An 18,488-nucleotide genomic window follows, 5' to 3' on the forward strand; every position below is an offset into this window, starting at 1 on the left:
TCTCTCTTCCTCTCCCTCCCTTCCCTCCACTCTATCTGAAAATCAATGGAAAAATATCCACAGGTGAGGATAAACGACATCAACAAAAAGAAACATATCTTTGGGTGAGGATTAAATAAATAAATAAATAAATAATAAAATAAATTGACATTCGTCCAGCCGGTGTGGCTCAGTGGCTGAGCGTCGACCCATGCACCAAGAGGTCTCCAGTTCGATTCCCGGTCAGGGCACATATCCAGGCTGTGGGCCAAATCCCCAGTAGGGGGCATTCAGGAGGTGGCCAATCGATGTTCTCTCTCATTAATGTTTCTACTTCTCTCTCCCTCTCCCTTCCTCTCTCTCTAAAATCAATAAAGGAAAAAAACATTTTTTTAAATAAATTGACATTAGATCCAGACATTCAAACACTGTTTCACAAACTGTTAAACCCAGAATTTAAAAAATAATGATGTATTCAAATCACACTGCTTTTGCTATAAATATTACTTATAATCGTAATATTTTAGTAAAGACAATAATATTTGGTACTACTAAAATAACATTTAAGTTACTTGCATATTTGTTTTTAAATTTGTAAATCTCATCTTTTAAAATTTTCCATCTTTGTGTGTATTTAAGAACATGCACACTATATTACAATAGTGATAAATGTTTTAATTTAAAAATAAATGTATGTGCTAGGTGTGCATGCTCAATATATTTTTTATGTCTAGAACTGCAGGATCAAAATGTCTACTCCATTTAAGAGCATGAGCTCTGGAGGCAAATGGTCCTGTTTTTGCCCTGATATTGTCTAGACATATTTAACCTCCCTGGTGCCTCAGTTCCCTCATTTGTAAAATCAAGATAATATCACCTACCTCTGAGGTCATAAACCAAACATCTACAGGAAATAGGTAGGTTTTTTTTAAAAGTCATGTGGTCTCCATAGTCTATATTTTATTTTTCCATTTTGGTAGAAACAGGATACAAAAACAACATTTGTCTATTATAAGAACCAATAAAACAGCACACATAGGAAGATAAATGGGAGCCCACAGTGTTATTGAACTCAAGGGGTTTGCTGCTTGGGGTGCTCTATTAAAAAAACTAGACCTGGCTTTCACAAGGTAGTTTTATTTACTTGCAGCAAATAAAGGAGACAGGAAATTCATATGCAAAACTCTGCCTCCCAGAAGGGAGGCTTAGCCATTGCTCATATATACTATTTGGTCCATTGCATGTTGATTTCTTCTTTGCAGTTGGCAACTTTTTTTTTTCCAATCCTTACCCAAGGATATTTTTCCATTTATCTTCAGTCAGAGTGGGAGGGAGGAGGAGAGAGGTAGAGAGAGAAAGAGAGACATCAATGCCAGAGACACATTGACTAAGGCTGCCTCCCGCACGACCCCAACCAGGGCTGGGGACTGAACCACAAACCAGGCACGTGCCCCTGACTGGAATCGAACTCACGACTCTTTGGTCCAAGGGTTGATGCTCTAACAGCTGAGCCAAACCACCAGGACTACTGTTGGCAACTTTTATTGGTTTGAGTTCCTGTCCACTTCATCCTGTTTATAGCTTGTCTGGGGAATACTGTGATACACTGTAACATTTAGCAAGAATAGGATTTAGTGAGAGTGGCCCAGACCTGAGACCCTTATCCATTCTAACAATAGGAAATGGTACAGGCTTGTGGCAAACTGGAAATGTCTTCCTCACATCAAGAACTCAGTGGCTACTCAGCACTATCTGATAACTACCAAGAACTGCCAGATTTTCTCTTTATTCAAAAGAATCTTGAAATTTGGATATGTTATGTGTGATTTTTCAATATTGGTGAAACCAGGTGTTTTTTAAAAGGTGTTGGTGAAGAAAACACACCTTCAGTCTACAGTTTGCGACTTCTGTCTTACCAAGAAGATCAAATGAGATAATGAATTTTAACAGAGTCTAGCCTCTAATAAATATGCTGGGGGTTATGCATCAGATTAAGCTCCTAGAAGGATCAAGAATAGGGAAAGAAACTTAGGGACACGGGCATTGCCCAGAAGATGGATCTGGACGGAGTGTTAGAAGAAAAGATGGGGCAAGGTTCAGAAAATGAGAAAGAAGAGTGGAAATGAATTTCAAATCTGTTCCCCTAGTGCTGATTCTATCTTTGTTCCAGGCACTGCAACTATTAAAATGACTTACTCTAGGTGCCTGTCCTCAACAAGACCTCCTGATCTGTGAGTCCCTTTGTGCTAGGGAGGAAAGGAAGTTGGGAATGGATTTCATAAGAGATGCTGGGCCTGGATTTGGAGGATGACTTGGGTCCACCACTCAGAAAAGGCAGAAAGGACCTTCCAGGCAGAACATATGTGTGTGCCATGCAAACGTGGCAAGACTTGGTCAGTGGTAGGGGTGGGGTAGGGCGAGGAAGGAGAGGTGAGCGATGAGGCAGAAGCTGGCAGGTTGTAACCAGATCGTGAAGGGCCTGTGCGGGCCCTGCTAGAGTGTGCTTGTGCCACATCCTAGAGTGGATGCAGCCAGGTGGCCAGATTTATACCTGCCAAAGATCACTGGCTACATGTGGTATCTGGAAGGGAGGGAGGGAGCCTCGAGACAGAAAGCCAGTTTGGCAGCCGTCACTGCGGTCCAGTCCGGGTGAGCTTGTGATGGCCTGAGCAGAGGGAGCAGAACAGAGGTGGAAGCCGAAATACAAGCCTTCTCAGGGGCTGCTTTCTCCTTACGTGATGGACACAGAGAAAGCAGAAATGACTGCCGAGGCCTCTTTCCAAGACCCCTCCCCCTCCTACTTTCTCCTCGTTTTGGCTCTCTCTCTCTCTCTCTCTGTCTCTCTCTGAGTTTTACTGAGGATAAATGTGAAGGGAAGCCAACGAAAAAGCATCACACCATGAGGGGACCTTGGAAAACCACTACTAATCAAAGTAACCAGAAATGTATTTGAAAAGTTAGAACCCACCCAAGTTCCTTACTGGCCGCTTCATTCTCTCTGGACTACCTGGTTTCGTTCTCTTCTGCATGAAATGCCGTGTACTCTTCAAAACCCAGCTTCTGTTTCAGCTCTGAATGAAGCCGTCCATGCCTGCCACCCTCTCTGCTACATCCCCTTGCGAGGGTGCCACGCATTCTTCTCCCAGCTGAGTTCTTACAGTGTTTTGTTCACACTTCTGCATAAGCCCAGGCAACATGCCGGTCCTGGGTGTGATTCCCTGGGTGTCTGCTTTTCCAGCTAACTGCAAGCACTGCGTCTTACTCAGTTTTGAATCGCCTGTGCCTTGCACGGAGCTTGGCGCCCTAATAACTGCTCAATGAATGTGTGTTGAGTGGATGAACCCTGTGCAAGGACCCTGTGTAAGCAGGCAACAGAAGTAGACATTTTTTTTTTTTTTTAATCTTCACCTGAGGACCTTTTCTTCTTTGCATTTATCTTCAGATAGAGCAGGAGGGAGAGAGGGAGGAATAGAGAGAGAAACATCGATGTGAGAGAGACACATGGAGTGGCTGCCACCCACACGACCCCAACCAGGGCCGGGGACAAACTGCAACCGAGGCACGTGCCCTTAGCGGGAACCGAACAGGCCATGCCACAGTCCAGCCGCAGCAGGATCCGGGAGGTCCCGAAGGTGGGTAAGGCGTCGCGCCGGGAGACAGGTGGCTACACGACTCAGAGGCAGTGTGACACTGTTCCGATTTATTGTCATTTTCTTTGTGATTATATACTTTCCTTTTTGGCATAGGTTAAGCATTTGCAGTTACAGAAGCAGAAAGTTAAGTATCATAGTTCCAGGAGGTTAGTTTCAATTAGCCAAGGGAAAGGAACAGAGTGATAGACTTATTTTTGTAACAGCACAATATTGGCACCCAGACATAATTTTTTGATTCTTTGTCTAAGGTTATTGATTAACTTTATTCTATCCCCTATTTCTTTTCTCTTTCTCTAGATCACCTGTGTTTTGTTTAAGATCTCCAAGGAGATAAGGGCAACATTTCTTATAATATCGATTCAATTGAAATAGAATAGAACATTCTTATTTTTTGGACCATAGGCACCAGGGAGGATCTTGGCATGCTAACTGTTTCATGAAAGGCAAGCTAGTGTAAGGGACATGTAGTCCGTCTTCGTTAACTATTCTTAATCTATTTTCATCATATACTCCTGTAAAGGGCAAGGGAGGGTCAGGAATCCTTTGTGAAATGCTCCTTCTGTCTGGGGAGGAGGCACAGGAGTATAGGGGCCTCCATTAGTCCTACCTGCTGCAATTCATCTATGACTTGTTTGTTAGAGACTTCCAGGAGAAATATCTTACCCAATTGAATTAGTAAATTGTTAAGACATTCAGAACATGCAGTGGTGACTGTTTCAGGGGAAGCTGGCGTTTCTTCAGAATTTAATTGAAGCGGCAAGATTTCAAACATTTTGTTTGCTATTCCCAGGTTAGTCACCAGGTACATCAGAATAACAATTCTTAGTATAATTCCCGTGATACCAGTTAGTCCCACTCCCGTGCCACGTCCTCTCCCTGGAAGAGGCATCCTCGAAGCTTCCTCTCCATGTCCGACCTTGCCAGACAACATGCTTAGAAGAGGTCACGGCAGGGCCAGGGCATGAAGTAGACATTTTTCGATGCTGTTACTTGGTAAGGTAAAGTCTGTGATAGCACCTAGCAGGGAAAAGGCTTGGCATATGCAAAATTTTGACTTGATCTGCAACACACATTAGAATTCTGGGATTTGGTGCTGAGAAAAAAGCCAGTGGGAGATTCGAGGAGATCTTGACGTTTCTTCCTTAAAATCCCTTTGCCTATGACCTAAGGGCAGAAATAGAAGTCTTGGGTTTTTTTTTTTTTATCTTCACCTAAGGACATTTTTCTATTTTTTGTTCAGGTAGAGTGGGAGGGGGAGAGAGGAAGAGAGAGAGAAACATCGATGTGAAAGGGACACATCGAGTGGCTGCCACCCGCACGACCAACCAGGGCCGGGGACAAACTGCAACCGAGGTACATGCCCTTAGCGGGAACTGAACCCGGGTCTCTCGGGACCGCAGGCTGACGCTCTAACCGCTGAGCCAAACGGCCAGGGCGAAGCCTTGGGTTTTTAGAGAACCAGGAACCCCACTGGCCATGTGTGGGTAAAAGACCCCTCCTCTATAATTGGATGTAAAAGAAAGAAAAAAGAAGACTCTTTTAGACAGGCACAGGATTTTGGCTGAAGTTCAGCCACATACCTATTCTAAGTTGAATTTGGGTATAGCCCTAATAATTACAGTTACTCTTTAGAAAAAGAGCCCAAGAGGTTTACCTGGAGATTTTTTCCAGATGTAAGCAGGTATGTGAGAAGCGCAGTAATGAAGATGTAAACCGGATGAGGCCATTTTGTGCCCCATAGTCTTCTCTCCGATCGCCCGAACGCAGGAGATGTTCCGCAGCAATCATAGGATGATGCAACGCACCATCTAACAAACACCAGATGCCTGAACAGGCTCACAAGCTGTAGTGTTAAAGGGGGAGGGGGGGAAACACCAAGTTTGAATGCCTTTGCAGCTATCAATCTGTCATGAATTGTATCAAACAGAAACAAACCTTTTTAGTGTATGAGGACGGATCTATCATATGCCCTGCAGACCTACTCTGGGCGTGGTTGGAGCCCCGAGGAACCTGTCCTGCTCCTTCAGTGTCTGGTGGCAGAGTGTTGTGATACAGTGCGTGGTAGGGACCCCCCATCCCCACCCCTGGGCTCTACATCTTTGGCTCGGAGAGATGAGGATCAGCTGTGCCAGAAGCGGATGTGTTTTGATCAAAGGCGTCTTTAGTATCACCTCTATTCTTCCTTTTTCCCATATGAATCCAGAATGTGGCTTGTTTGTTTCTGTGGTAGTTAGAAATTACTAGGAGTATTAAAATTGGGCCTAAAGGGGGAAAAATAAAACTCTCCATCACTGAAATGTAAAAAAAAAAGTAAGGTGCACAATTCTTAATTGGCCCTCTCTGAAACAGGCAGTTACACTGTTTGTTTTGGAAGGGCAAATTGCAGTGACTTGGAAATAAATAAGAAATTATATAAACACATCCCCCCACAAATGAACACTATCAAATAGCTAGTGTCTAAATTGGGGGCCGTTAGTGTTGAGTGGGGAGCACGGCCTTGGGAGCCTGTGAACAAAGGTGCATGTCCCTTCCAGCCAGCACTAGCTGTGTCACTTGTTGTAACTGCTCTGAGCGCTAGCTCCTCCACCTGTAAAATGGGGCTGAGACTACCAACCTCATGGTAGAGCTGATGGATCAGTGCCTGACTTACCGAGGTTACCTAGTACACTGGATCATTAAGGTGAAAAGGAGTCCCATGGTGAGACCAAAGCCTTGGGAATACAGCCTCAGCACCCACACCCCCACTTTTTGTCCCCCAGGCTGTCTAATAGCTGGACAGTTGTTGACCATCTTTTTGTAATGCAGGTGTGTGATTTAGGCTTTGACTGCCCTGGCTACGCTGAATAAACACATGGCCAGCAGCAGCTAGATAAAGAGCCAGGACTCACCCTCGCCCTCCCCACCCTATCAGGAAGTCCCTCTGGTTTAGAGATCCTGGTTGATTTAGATAACTGGCCGTTTGGGCTACTTGGGTTTTTTTTTTTTTTTTTTTTCTTTTTCTCTCTTCCCATGCTTTAAATGCCCACGATTATGTTTTAAATTTTCTGATAAAGAGTGATCCCACAAAACCCTAGACCCCCGTGTTCCTGCACACTCTCCCTCTCCACCTGCAGCCTCTCGCTGTGCCCCCTGGCATGCCTTGTAGGCTCCAGGACCTGGAAGAAATAAAATTCTTTTTTCTCCAGTTTCCTAACGGTTATTGCTGAAGGGGGTATTGCAATCAGAATAAGAACCACAAGGGTGGTTCCAGTCCTAACATTGGTCTGGAAAGAGGAGGGGTCTGTGGGAAGCTCACCGGGGCACTCCAGCGGACAGCACTGCTACCATCACAGGCCGAGACTGGTACACAGGGCAAAGGTGTTGGGGGCAGGACTGCATGATGACCTTGCAGTTAGCCCGGGAATGCCTTTCACCGGCACCGTGCTCACTAACCACCTCACTCGGTGGCACCCTCGGGAGAAGGTGCTGTGTGCTGCGATGTTGAGCTGCTACATACTTTTGTAAATTGCCTCTGTCGTGTGTTGTCTACAGGATCACACCCAAAGGGTCACAGCTGACATAATAATGCAGAGATCTCCCCAGAGCGGCATGATCAAAGTCATATGCTCAAACGAGAGGATTAGACCAGTAATTATAAAGGCCTTAATTGACTATGAAGGTGCACAAGGGTCCTTCACGCCTCAAGGCGAAGGAGAATCCAGGAGGACGGATTGGATCGCAAGGCTATTGTCACCGCCAAGGACTGGCTGTGGGGTGCGAGCATGAGGAAAAGATTCCCACAGGTGAGGGGGACAGGAGACCGCTGCCTGCGACCACTGAGTGGGTGGGTCGAGCCTGGACTGCGTGTCCCAACCCAGAACAGGGAACTCGCCTTGCAGCTAGTCTGAAACCTGTGGCACCACCAGAGGGAAAATTCAGCAGAGGCCTCGGTCTCGGTGTCACTGCTGTGGCTCTTTGTCCCCTGACCCAGTGGGATACTGTGGGTCCAATCCTTGGTGCAGTGTTGCTACGAAATTAATGGACAAATATAAACGTCCTGAACATCCAGTGCCAGTGCCTCCTAGGAGCCTGAGGAGGGCCACCAGCTCCTGACGAGTGAACGTGAAGCCTGTGGAGGCCTCCTGGGCGTCGCCCAGCGCCACAGCCCGGGTACCCAAGGCTGACTGGGCGCGCAGGGGCCTCGGCTCTTCTCACGGAGCCCACACATAAGGAGCCGGGGAGGCAGACCCCCGGCCCGCAGCTGGGGGGGGAGGCAGACCCGCCCCGGAGCTGGGGGGGAGGCAGACCCCCGGCCCGTAGCTGGGGGGGAGGCAGACCCCCGGCCCGGAGCTTGGGGGGGAGGCAGACCCCCGGCCCGGAGCTGGGGAGGGAGGCAGACCCCCCCGCCCAGAGCTGGTGGGGGAGGCAGACCCCCGGCCCGGAGCTGGGGGGGGCAGACCCCCCGCCCGGAGCTGGAGGGAGGAGGCAGGCCCCCCACCCGTAGCTGGGGGGGAGGCAGACCCCCGCCCGGAGCTGGGGGGGAGGCAGACCCCCCACCCGTAGCTGGGGGGAGGCAGCCCCCCACCCGGAGCTGGGGGGGAAGGCAGACCCCCCGCCCGGAGCTGGGGGGAGGCAGACCCCCCGCCCGGAGCTGGAGGGAGGAGGCAGACCCCCCGCCCGGAGCTGGGGGGAGTGGGAGGCAGACCCCCGGCCTGGAGCGGCAGCTGAGGTACCCAGAGGAGAGGGGCGGTCTGCAGAGGGTGCACAGGGATGTCATCCACTAGTGTTTGGGTAACAACACTTAAGATTAAGGTAACAAGAGAAAGTCGAGTAGAAAATGAGATTAGAAACTATGCCTTAACTGAAATTAAAATTTTTCTTAAAGATTTTATGCAGCAGGAAGGTTCTGCAGTGTTACAGCTGCCAAAACGCGTCAACTGGCCCATCTCTCTCAAGACCCTAGAATAGTACCTTGCTGGGCTGTGTGCGCAGGATGCTGCGATCCTGAGCCCCTCGGCTGTACCCTGACGGGGCACAGCTAGAAGCTCACCTCGCCAGGTGTCCCGGCCAGGAGGGGAAGGGTTGAGAGGGTGATTGAAGTCTCTGGTAAGGAGGAAGAGGGAGATGAGAAAACAAAGTACCCCAGAACCACCAATATTTTACAAGGGCCCTTCCTGTCCTCAGTTGGATGTTTGTCTGGCTCTGTGCCCATCCTTCCCTCACAGTGATCACTGCGGAGGCTCACAGTGACCGGGAAGCATCTCCCACAGGGAAGAATTGGCACGGTCAATGGGTTATCACGACCCAAAGGACCCCCTCTTCACTTCCAGCCCTGAAGAGGCCCCATTTGGCCCTGAGTCCAGGGATTTAATTTCACAGGTTTTTCGGCAGTGCTACTACATTTTGTTGGAACTGCCAAAACCATCCAAAAGCACTAGAACTCCTAGAAGAAAATTTGCATGTTTTCTTTGTCCCTTGAAGATGCCAAAATTATGTTTTTGACATGTAAACACCACAGGAAGTAACTAAAATTCTGCCCACAATTACCTGAAAATAAATAAAAATGGAGGTTTTTTAAAATATAAAATGCTATAAAAGACCTCTTGCCCCAAATCTATTCCACCACTACCTTAAAATTACATGTAGAGGATAAATACAAATCCTAAGAGTCTTCTCCATAAATGCAGTAAAACGCTTTAGCCCTTGGAGTGGGTAAACTTAACTTGTGCCAACTGCCACTTTGGATTCAACAGTGATTTATAAACTAGTGAGTTATATATTGTTGAACCTGCTGGCTAACATTTTAGAACAGAAGCTATAAGGTTTTCTGCCTTTGTGTTTATGTATGTATATGTGATTTTTTTTCTACCTCTAGAACAGTGGTTCTCAACCGTCCTAATGCCACAACCATTTAATACAGTTCCTTATGTTGTGCTGACCCCCAACCATAAAATTATTTTCATTGCTGCTTCATAACTGTAATTTTGCTACTGTTATGTCTTAGGCGACCTCTGTGAAAGGGTCGTTCGACCCCCAAAAGGGTCGTGACCCACAGGTTGGAACCGCTGCTCTAGATAGTATTGCAAAATTAATTTGTAAAAGAACTCTATTTAATCTGCTTTAAAATAAGTGTTTATGTATTAAATATTCCTAAAACCCAGAAATACACAAACTAACCCAAGTGTTTTTTCAAGTTCACATGGTCGGGATACCCTTTGGCAAATAAACGCTAGTTTAAATTTGGTTTAATTGAAATAGGTATGTCTTCATAGTTACTAGCATTAAATATAAGTGGATATACAACTTTTATTATACATGGGTTTACTAGCCAAATAAATTTATGTTATCTCAATTATAAAATTTGTCAGCAAGAAAGTAGCTTGGGATGATGGCTGATGCTCGCTCGCTATCTAGTGAAGTTTCTCCTGAGCAGTCTGAACATTGCTGGGGGCCAACAACTTCGATACATGTAAGTGAAACGAGAGTGTAGGTGAATTTATCAGCAATCATTGTATGTTACAGTATGTGTACTTAAAAATAAAGTGATTTCCAAAATCTCTTTGTTAGCATGCTAAATTAAAATAAGTGACAGGAATTCACCGAATGTCTAGATGATTTCCAAATAAAATAAAATACTAAAATGTTAATTGCTAAACAAATCTAACTTTACTTACTTTTGACCTCTTGTTACAGGGAACTAAAAATTTTGGTGTCTGTTACTAAATATGTCTTGGGCCACATTAAAAAATTGTGCTATGAGGAAATAGATGTTTCTAAAACTTAAAAAATGTGTTCATGAATTTGCCAATCTAAATAATGCTGGCATAATGAACAGTTCACAATTGCTTACTTCTTAGTTTTCACTAGAAATTAAAGTTCCTGTGGGTAAAGAATGCTAATTAATATACATAATTAAATCTACAAGAAATAAGTAAAACAATACATACAAGGGAAGTAGGATGTCTTTTTGGCTCAGAAAATGTACAAAGTATGAAGATACATTTTTAACAGAAATAAAAGTAAATCCATTCTAAAGTAAACTTGTTATTTCAGAATAGGAAAGAGAAAAATAAAGGACAAAGTGATACAGAAATATGGGGAGAGAGAATTTTACTTTGTATAGTCAAACTTTCTAAACCAGAGTGAATTCATTGTAAGGTTTTTAAAAACTAAGCTTTGCTATCGTCCTGGCTGGGTAACTCAGTTGGTTAGAGCAGCGTCCTGATACACCAAGGTTTCGGGTTCTATCCCTGGTCAGGGCTCATATAAGAATCAACCAATGCCCAGCTGGTGTGGCTCAGCTGTTGAGCCTCAAACCACGCATCAGTAGGTCGCCGGTTTGATTCCCGGCCAGGGCACATGCCCAGGTTGTGGGCCCAATCCCCAGTGGGGGGCATGCAGGAGGCGGCCAGTCGATGTTCTCTCTTCGACGTTTCTATCTCTCTCTCCTCCTTCTTCTCGCTCTAAAAATAAAGAAAAAAAAAAGAATCAACCAATGAATACATAAATGAGTGGAACAACAAATCGATGTTTCTCTCTCTCTCTTTCTCTCTCACTGTCTCCCCGCTTTCTCTCTGCCCCTCCCTTCCTCTCTCTCGCTAAAAATTAATTTAAAAAGCTATTGGGCCTGGCCCTGGCCGGTTTGGCTCAGCGGTTAGAGCGTCGGCCTGTGGTCCTGAGAGACCCGGGTTCGGTTCCCGCTAAGGGCGTGTACCTCGGTTGCAGTTTGTCCCCGGCCCTGGTCGGTTGTGCGGGTGGCAGCCACTCGATGTGTCCCTTTCACATCGATGTTTCTCTCTCTCTCTCTGCCCCCCCCCCCCCCCCCCCCCCCCGCCTACTCTACCTGAACAAAAAATGGAAAAATGTCCTCGGGTGAGGATAAAAAAAAAAAAAAAAAGCTATTGGGCCTGGCTGGCTGAGCATCATCCTGTGCACCAGGAGGTTCTGGTTCAGTTCCTGGTCAGGGCACAGGCCCAGGCTTCAGCTCAGTCTCCGGTGAGGGGGTGTGTGTGTGTGTGTGTGTGTGTATGTTTTTCTCTCTCAAAAAATCAATAAGCTATTCTTTAAAACAAAAAAACCTTTAAAACTAAACTTTTCTTTCATTTGCTAAAAAGGACAACGTTTTATTAGACTATTGATCTAGTCTTGATAAGACATTGTAAAAGGCTTCTTTTTACCTTTTAAGTAATCTTGCTAGAAAGCAAAGATTGTGTTCTTTTATCAAATTAATTTTCTATGCTTCATATTATCTTAATCAGGGCTTTGATTACTTAAGAAAATTTAGTCTTCTCAATATTAAAATAGCTAAGTTTGGTTCACAACAATGTACCTTCTGTATTTGCCCTTAAAATCTTTAGTCACTTTGGTTAAGTAAATAATTATGTTTCATAAAGATCTGTGATCCTATTTAGTCAACTGTCCAAACTTTCTGATATTTTTGACAAACTTCCCCAAATTAAATTCTAAATGAAGTCTTTTTGACCTGCAAATAACTTTGGGATTTTCCAGAGGGTCCCTGGAACATCTCAAAATATTCATTCTCTCTCCTTATAAAAAAGATGGGCATTAAACTAATTGGGCTTATGTGATATGTTACATTTCATGGGAAGCGTTATCAAATAAGAAATAATGCTAAGCCTTCTTTATGGATATCCTTGTATGGCTAAAAGTGTTCCAGAAATTATATAAAATTCTCCAAAATCTGATATGTAATATTATCAGTCATAATTCCAATTATTATTTTAAAATGTTATGTGTCACAGAAATAGTCAAATTCCTTGTCAACTGCATTATAATGAACTCTCACCAGATCTTTAATCATGGACATTTTTAAGACTTTGTCATTTACCGACAGTTGTTGTTTTCCTCCAGTGCTTTTGCAAAAGAGCTTCATCTCCAAGGGTTTCATGGAAGGGACTCTGACAAGTACAGGTTTCTGAAACCTTTCAGATCATACCACTGAACTGGTTAAGAATTTACAGACGTCTAAGGAAAAACTGAATTCATTAAATTGCTACCAAAAGATCAAAATCAAGTATTAATTATATAAGACTGAGTGAACTGATGCTGGTTTAATTTTTTATGACTTTTTTTGTTAAAACATTGCTGGTTCTTCATGCCCTGGCCAGGTGGCTCGGTTGGCTGGGGTGTTGTCTTATACACCAAAAGGTTGCAGGTTCTCTCTCTGCTTGGGGCACGCATGGGAGGGGACTGATTGATGTTTCTCTCTCTCTAAAAATTCAATGAAAAACACATGGTCAGGTGAGGATAAAACAAACAAACTGAAAACATCAACAGTTCTTTAATCTTTTTTTTTACCCCCAAAGTTAAGGAAGTTTTCTCTCTCTCTTTTTTCAATCTTTATTGTTGAAAGTGTTACAGATGTCCCTCCTTTTCTTCTCCCGTTGACACCCCGCCACACACCCACCTTCACCACACTGTTGTCCGTGTCCCCTGGTTGTGCATATATGCATATAAGTTTTTTTGGTTTATCTCTTCCTGCCCTCCTTCCCCAACTCCCCTCCCCTCTAAGGTTTATCAGTCAGTCTGTTCCCTACTTCCATGGTCTATGGATCGATTTTGTTTGTCAGCTTATTTTGTTCATTATATTCCACAAATGAATGAGATCATGTGATACTTGTCTTTCTCTGACTGGCTTATTTTGCTTAGTATAATAGGAAGTTTTTCTTTTAAGGTAACTATGGCTTTCAACAAATTGAAAAGTATACCTTTGTTAACAAAGATGAAACAATGTTTCTCTCTACCTGATCCCAACAGAATTCAGAAACTCCTGATGAAAATTCTAATTTTTGTGACAATATAGTTATTTGCTGAAGTTCAAGTAACAGGACACAATTGGAAACGTTGGTTATATCGCCAAGGCTTGGACTGGGACGTCGTATTGAGAGGGAGACACACAGACTCAGATATGACCAGATAGCTTTAAGGAACTAAGGTCGGCATTATGGAGCCAATAAAGCCCCTTGGAAAAATCGGCCTAGTACCTTGGTTACAGGGTTCCCAGCAGCCTTACCAGGTAAAAAAGGTCACTTCCTGGTAGACCTAGGAACCTCAGAGGACCTCAAGGAGAGAGGAATTCATCCAAATCTATAGGTATTGCAGGCAAATCCTTGGCTGGGCTGAGTTTCCTTATGAGAGGTTCTGTACGGGAGATTTAAAAGCCTTTAGGGTCAATCACTATTCCTGCTGCAAATATGCAAATAAGCAGTCCAGTTTTATTGAAACTAGACTAATTTGCAAACAAATTAGTCTTACTATAGTTATCTTTGATAGAAATGCAGTGATTATAGAGAAAAACTATGTTTCAATTACACACTTGTGGATATTACATTCTAGCTGTTAATTGTCCTTGAGGTTTTGTTTTCTTCCTGTAAAATGGACTGGATACTGAAATCTTCTCATCTCCTCCCATATTTGGCTATAACTCTCCAGACCAATGTTTCCCATCCCCTCCCCCTACCCCCCGCCCCGCTTCTGACCTGGGATCTCTGAGGACTAAAGCTCCCCTTTCCCGAAGCCGGACATAAACTTCAGGGAAATCACAAGAGCTCACATATGGACCATTTTCCTGCCGACTGTTGTATGGGCCACTCAGAAAGATCACCATTCAACCTGCAAACTGGGACGTCTGTCAGGTTGCCACCGTCTGCCTTCGCTCCGCCTGGAGAAGCCTGGAGCCGCACCTCCCGAAATCTCCTCAACTGGCTGCCTTCAAACTCAGAAACTGGGATTACAATCTGCTCCAATCAGAACCTTTCTTTTTCTTTTGTTTCCATAGAAACGCTTCTTATCAAGTACTTGATGCAGATACTTGTACCATGAAGACCTGTATGACCACCTGCTGAGGTGAGACACCGTTTTAGCTAAACTGACCGATCCTCAGGACTGAGAGACTGGTTTGATGAGGTATGGAGCCGTCTGTCAACTCAGGACAAACTCAAACCTGCTCACACCAGATCGCCCAGGATGTTAAAATATTCCACAATAGTACCCAGTCATTGATCAGGTTCCCAGGGCCCTCGAGAACATGACCTATTTTCATGATTGGACCTTCCAAGTTTAGGACCATGGCAATGGCCTAGATTTGACTAGTGTCTACCTAATCATCATGGAATTTGCTACTATAACTTGACTCAGATGTACAGTTTCTGAATACAGCGTGCCCTGCCCCTGACTTTCAGCACGTTAGCCACCCAGGCTGTTAATGTTCTCACCGGACTCTGATGCCCAGCATCACGGGGTGGACTGTAGTGTGAGCCCAGACCGGTGGCTTCTCTCTGGGCAATGCCAGTGCCCGGCACAAGCTTGGAGTGCTGAGGCATCCATCCCAAAGACGCCTTCCCCTCAGGGAAGGCTGGCTCAGATGCCACCATCAGGAGGCTCTTGTTTTAGAGATTCTGTTTGATAGATAACTGGCCACTTGGGCTGCTTGGCTTTTCTCTCTCTTCCCACACCTTAAATCTCCACTCTTATGTTATGTTTTTAAATTCACCAATAAAGAGTGAGCCTGGGAAACCTTTGACCCTGATAAAAACAGACCCCAGACACATGCTCACTCTCTCTATATATACCTGGAACCTCTCTGTGTGCCCCCTGGCATGCCTTGTACACTCCAGGTCCTGTAAGTAATAAACTTTTTTTTTTCTTCAAAGTGTCCTGATGGTTATTGCTGAAGGGTGTATTGCAATCAGAATGAGGATCACTAGGGTGGTTCCAGTCATAATATTGGTCTGGAAAGGGGAGAGGTCTGTAGGAAGCTCACTGGAGCCCAGGTGAGTGCCCCCCCCCCCCAGCATTTCCAGCATTTCCAGCAGATAGTATTGCTATCCTCACAGGCTCTCACTCTTTGCTTCCGAGTTCTTTCTTTCCTACCCTTACAGTCAGGAGCGTGCTGAGGTAAGTGCTTCCTGATTACCAGTTGACTTGCCCTGCTGTTTGTCCTGAAAATCTGCCAGGTTCCTGCCCAGCTCAGATGGTGGGTGAGTATGTGTTTTCTGGGAGTTGTAGTGGTGGACACTGCAGGGGAACTGAAGTCTTGAAATAAGAATGAGGTTCCCGCCCTGGCCGGTTTGGCTCAGCGGTTAGAGCGTCGGCCTGCGGTCCGGAGAGACCCGGGTTCGGTTCCCGCTAAGGGCACGTACCTCGGTTGCAGTTTGTCCCCGGCCCTGGTCGGTTGTGCGGGTGGCAGCCACTCGATGTGTCCCTTTCACATCGATGTTTCTCTCTCTCTCTCTGTTCCTCTCTCTCCCTCCCACTCTACCTGAACAAAAAATGGAAAAATGTCCTCCGGTGAGGATAAAAAAAAAAAAGAATGAGTTTCCCAGGCAACTATAATCTGACAAATTACTGTGATTCCATAACCAACTTAAAAATTGGGAAAATCTCAAGTGGGCCTAAGGACCTGATTTAGTTCCCAAAGCTCAGGCCATATAGCGTTGCCCTGTGACGGTTCCACCAAAGCCCCTTGCTCGCAGGACAGACTGCCAGGCATTTTGGAGTCGTGGCTGCCTGCCTTGGAACCTGAAGTGGTCTGCGGGCCAGGCCCTTTCCGCGCTGGTCCAGGGCAAGGCCGGCCTCCAGAACCTGGACAGAAGTTCTCACCAGACTATTCTTACAGGACCTGCGCCACTTGACCGGGTTGTCAGAATACTTGAGACCTTTCCCAAAATGGGAATCAGCAGGGCCTGTGCAAGGAGCCACCGCACCCTATGTCGAGCGCAAAAGCCCTATAGGAACAACTCCGGGGTTACAACAGAGCAATATGGTTCTAACAGCCCCCCAACTTCCTCTTCCCCTCTGTAAAGACTTCAGTTCCTGCCCCTTTCAAGTTCAGCCCTCTGAGCACCCCAGGGTTTTCCATGTTCCTGGACTAAAGCTGAATTATGAGCTGTAGTTAGAGAACTTCCTAAGGCACCTGAGGATCCTCACAGGTTTCTGAAGAGTTTAACATAATTATTTGAACCCACCAGCCTGAGTTTTCTCATTCCCATCAGCTAATTCACACGCTAGTCAGTGAAGGCCAGACTTGGCATTGGTTGGGGCTTGCATAGTAGGAACATCCCAAAAGAGATTTCAAAAAACCAACCTCTGAGATTGGGGGAAATGCTGGAAAACTCACTGGTGATCTCTACTGAACAATTTCAGTAGCCTTTCCAGAGCCTGTTGATCAGGACAAGATTCAAACTTGCTCACAAAACAAGTCTGAAAAATCTATTCATGGCTATTGCTATAATCAACTTTAGATTGTCTTTAAAGAAAATTCTGCTATGCCTCCAGATGTCGATTCTACTCAAGTAGCCTTTAACTCTGCATTTATTAATGGGTAGAACTGAGGCTTTTCCCTTTTATTTTATTTTTAATTTTTTTTCTTTATTGATTTTAGAGAGATATAGAAACATTGATGAGAGAGAACATCGACTGGCGGCCTCCTGCGTGCCCCCCACTGGGGATCGGGCTCACAACCTGGGCATGTGTCCTGACCAGGAATCGAACCGGTGACCTCTTGATGCGTGGGTTGACGCTTAACCACTGGACTGTCCACACCGGCTGGACAAGGCTTTTCCCTCTTAGTTAAAAGGACCAAAATGGAATGGGGACTATGTCCACTCTAGATTTGATTTATTGGGTAAATAAGCTTCCTCACCCTAGGTGAGCCACCTAGAAGTAAGACTAAGGATTTTTTGTTTTTGTTAATTCTCACCTGAGGATATTTTTCCATTGATTTTTTTAGAGAGAGTGGGAGGGAGGGTGCGGGGACAGAAAAAGAGAGAGAACATGGATCAGTCGCCTCCCACAGGACCAAGCCTGTACCCCCTTCGGTGTACAGGTCCACACTCTGACCACTGAGCCACACCAGCCAGGGCTCATGAGATTTTTAATTTTCAGCTCTGGCCAATGAAGCCCCTTATACAAAACCAAAAGTCTTTTTGCGTCTGCTATTATTTCAAAGAGTCGAGATACTGTAAAATAGATCGTCCCAAATGTAAGTACTTCAGGAGCTGTCAGCCTTCTTAACCAGCCTTTCCAAGGTCTTCCTAATCCCGATGACGGACTCCAAGGACCTACAGGGGCTCTCCCCAATTCTCCCCCTTACTCGGCTTGGAGAAACTTCTCTCCAAACCGAGAAGGACTTCTCTGTCCCGTTGACACCAGAGCCACTGTGGGTGCTCAGCACACTACTACCAGGCAGCCCCGCCTCCGAGTAAGGAAACAGTTCGGGGGGGGGGGATTTCCAGCAAACCGCAGGGGGTGCCTGTCTCCCAAAAGTCCCTTCTGGTTCAGGCCCTTTGGGAGAGAGTTTCTTTGTCTCCCAAAAGTCCCTTCTGGTTCAGGCCCTTTGGGAGAGAGTTTCTTAGTTCCTTCATTCTTCTGCCTATTTATTTATTAGGCCAAGACATCCCAAAGAAATATCATGCCAAAATGTCTTTCTCATGAAGGGGGGGAAATCATCCTAAGCTTTGCCAGTAGCTCTCAAAACAGCCAATCGGGGAACTGAGCGACTCCTTGGCGTCTTTCCTTTGCTCCATTTCTGACGGCACCGTGGCACGTGTCCCACTGGGATCAGCTGCCATCCTCTTCGTGGGCAAACGCTTCAAGTGATATTGGCAAAACCCACAGTGCACCACTTACTAAGATCAAATAGATCCCTCAAACCCCTTCCCAGAATTAATCAACATCCCATAAGTCAAGAGGTCCTTCAAGGTAGAAAACCCATAATAGAAGATTACAGAACTCCAGGCCCTAGTCCCTCCAAGTTACCTATGAGAAAACCCAAGGGCCGAGGGTGGGGGTTTTTCCAGGACCTCTGTCTGGGCAATAAACAGCATTGTTATCCCTGACACCCTACTGTTCCTCACC

Source organism: Molossus molossus, unplaced genomic scaffold, assembly GCF_014108415.1.
Source record: "Molossus molossus isolate mMolMol1 unplaced genomic scaffold, mMolMol1.p scaffold_m16_p_10, whole genome shotgun sequence".
NCBI lineage: Eukaryota > Metazoa > Chordata > Mammalia > Chiroptera > Molossidae > Molossus > Molossus molossus.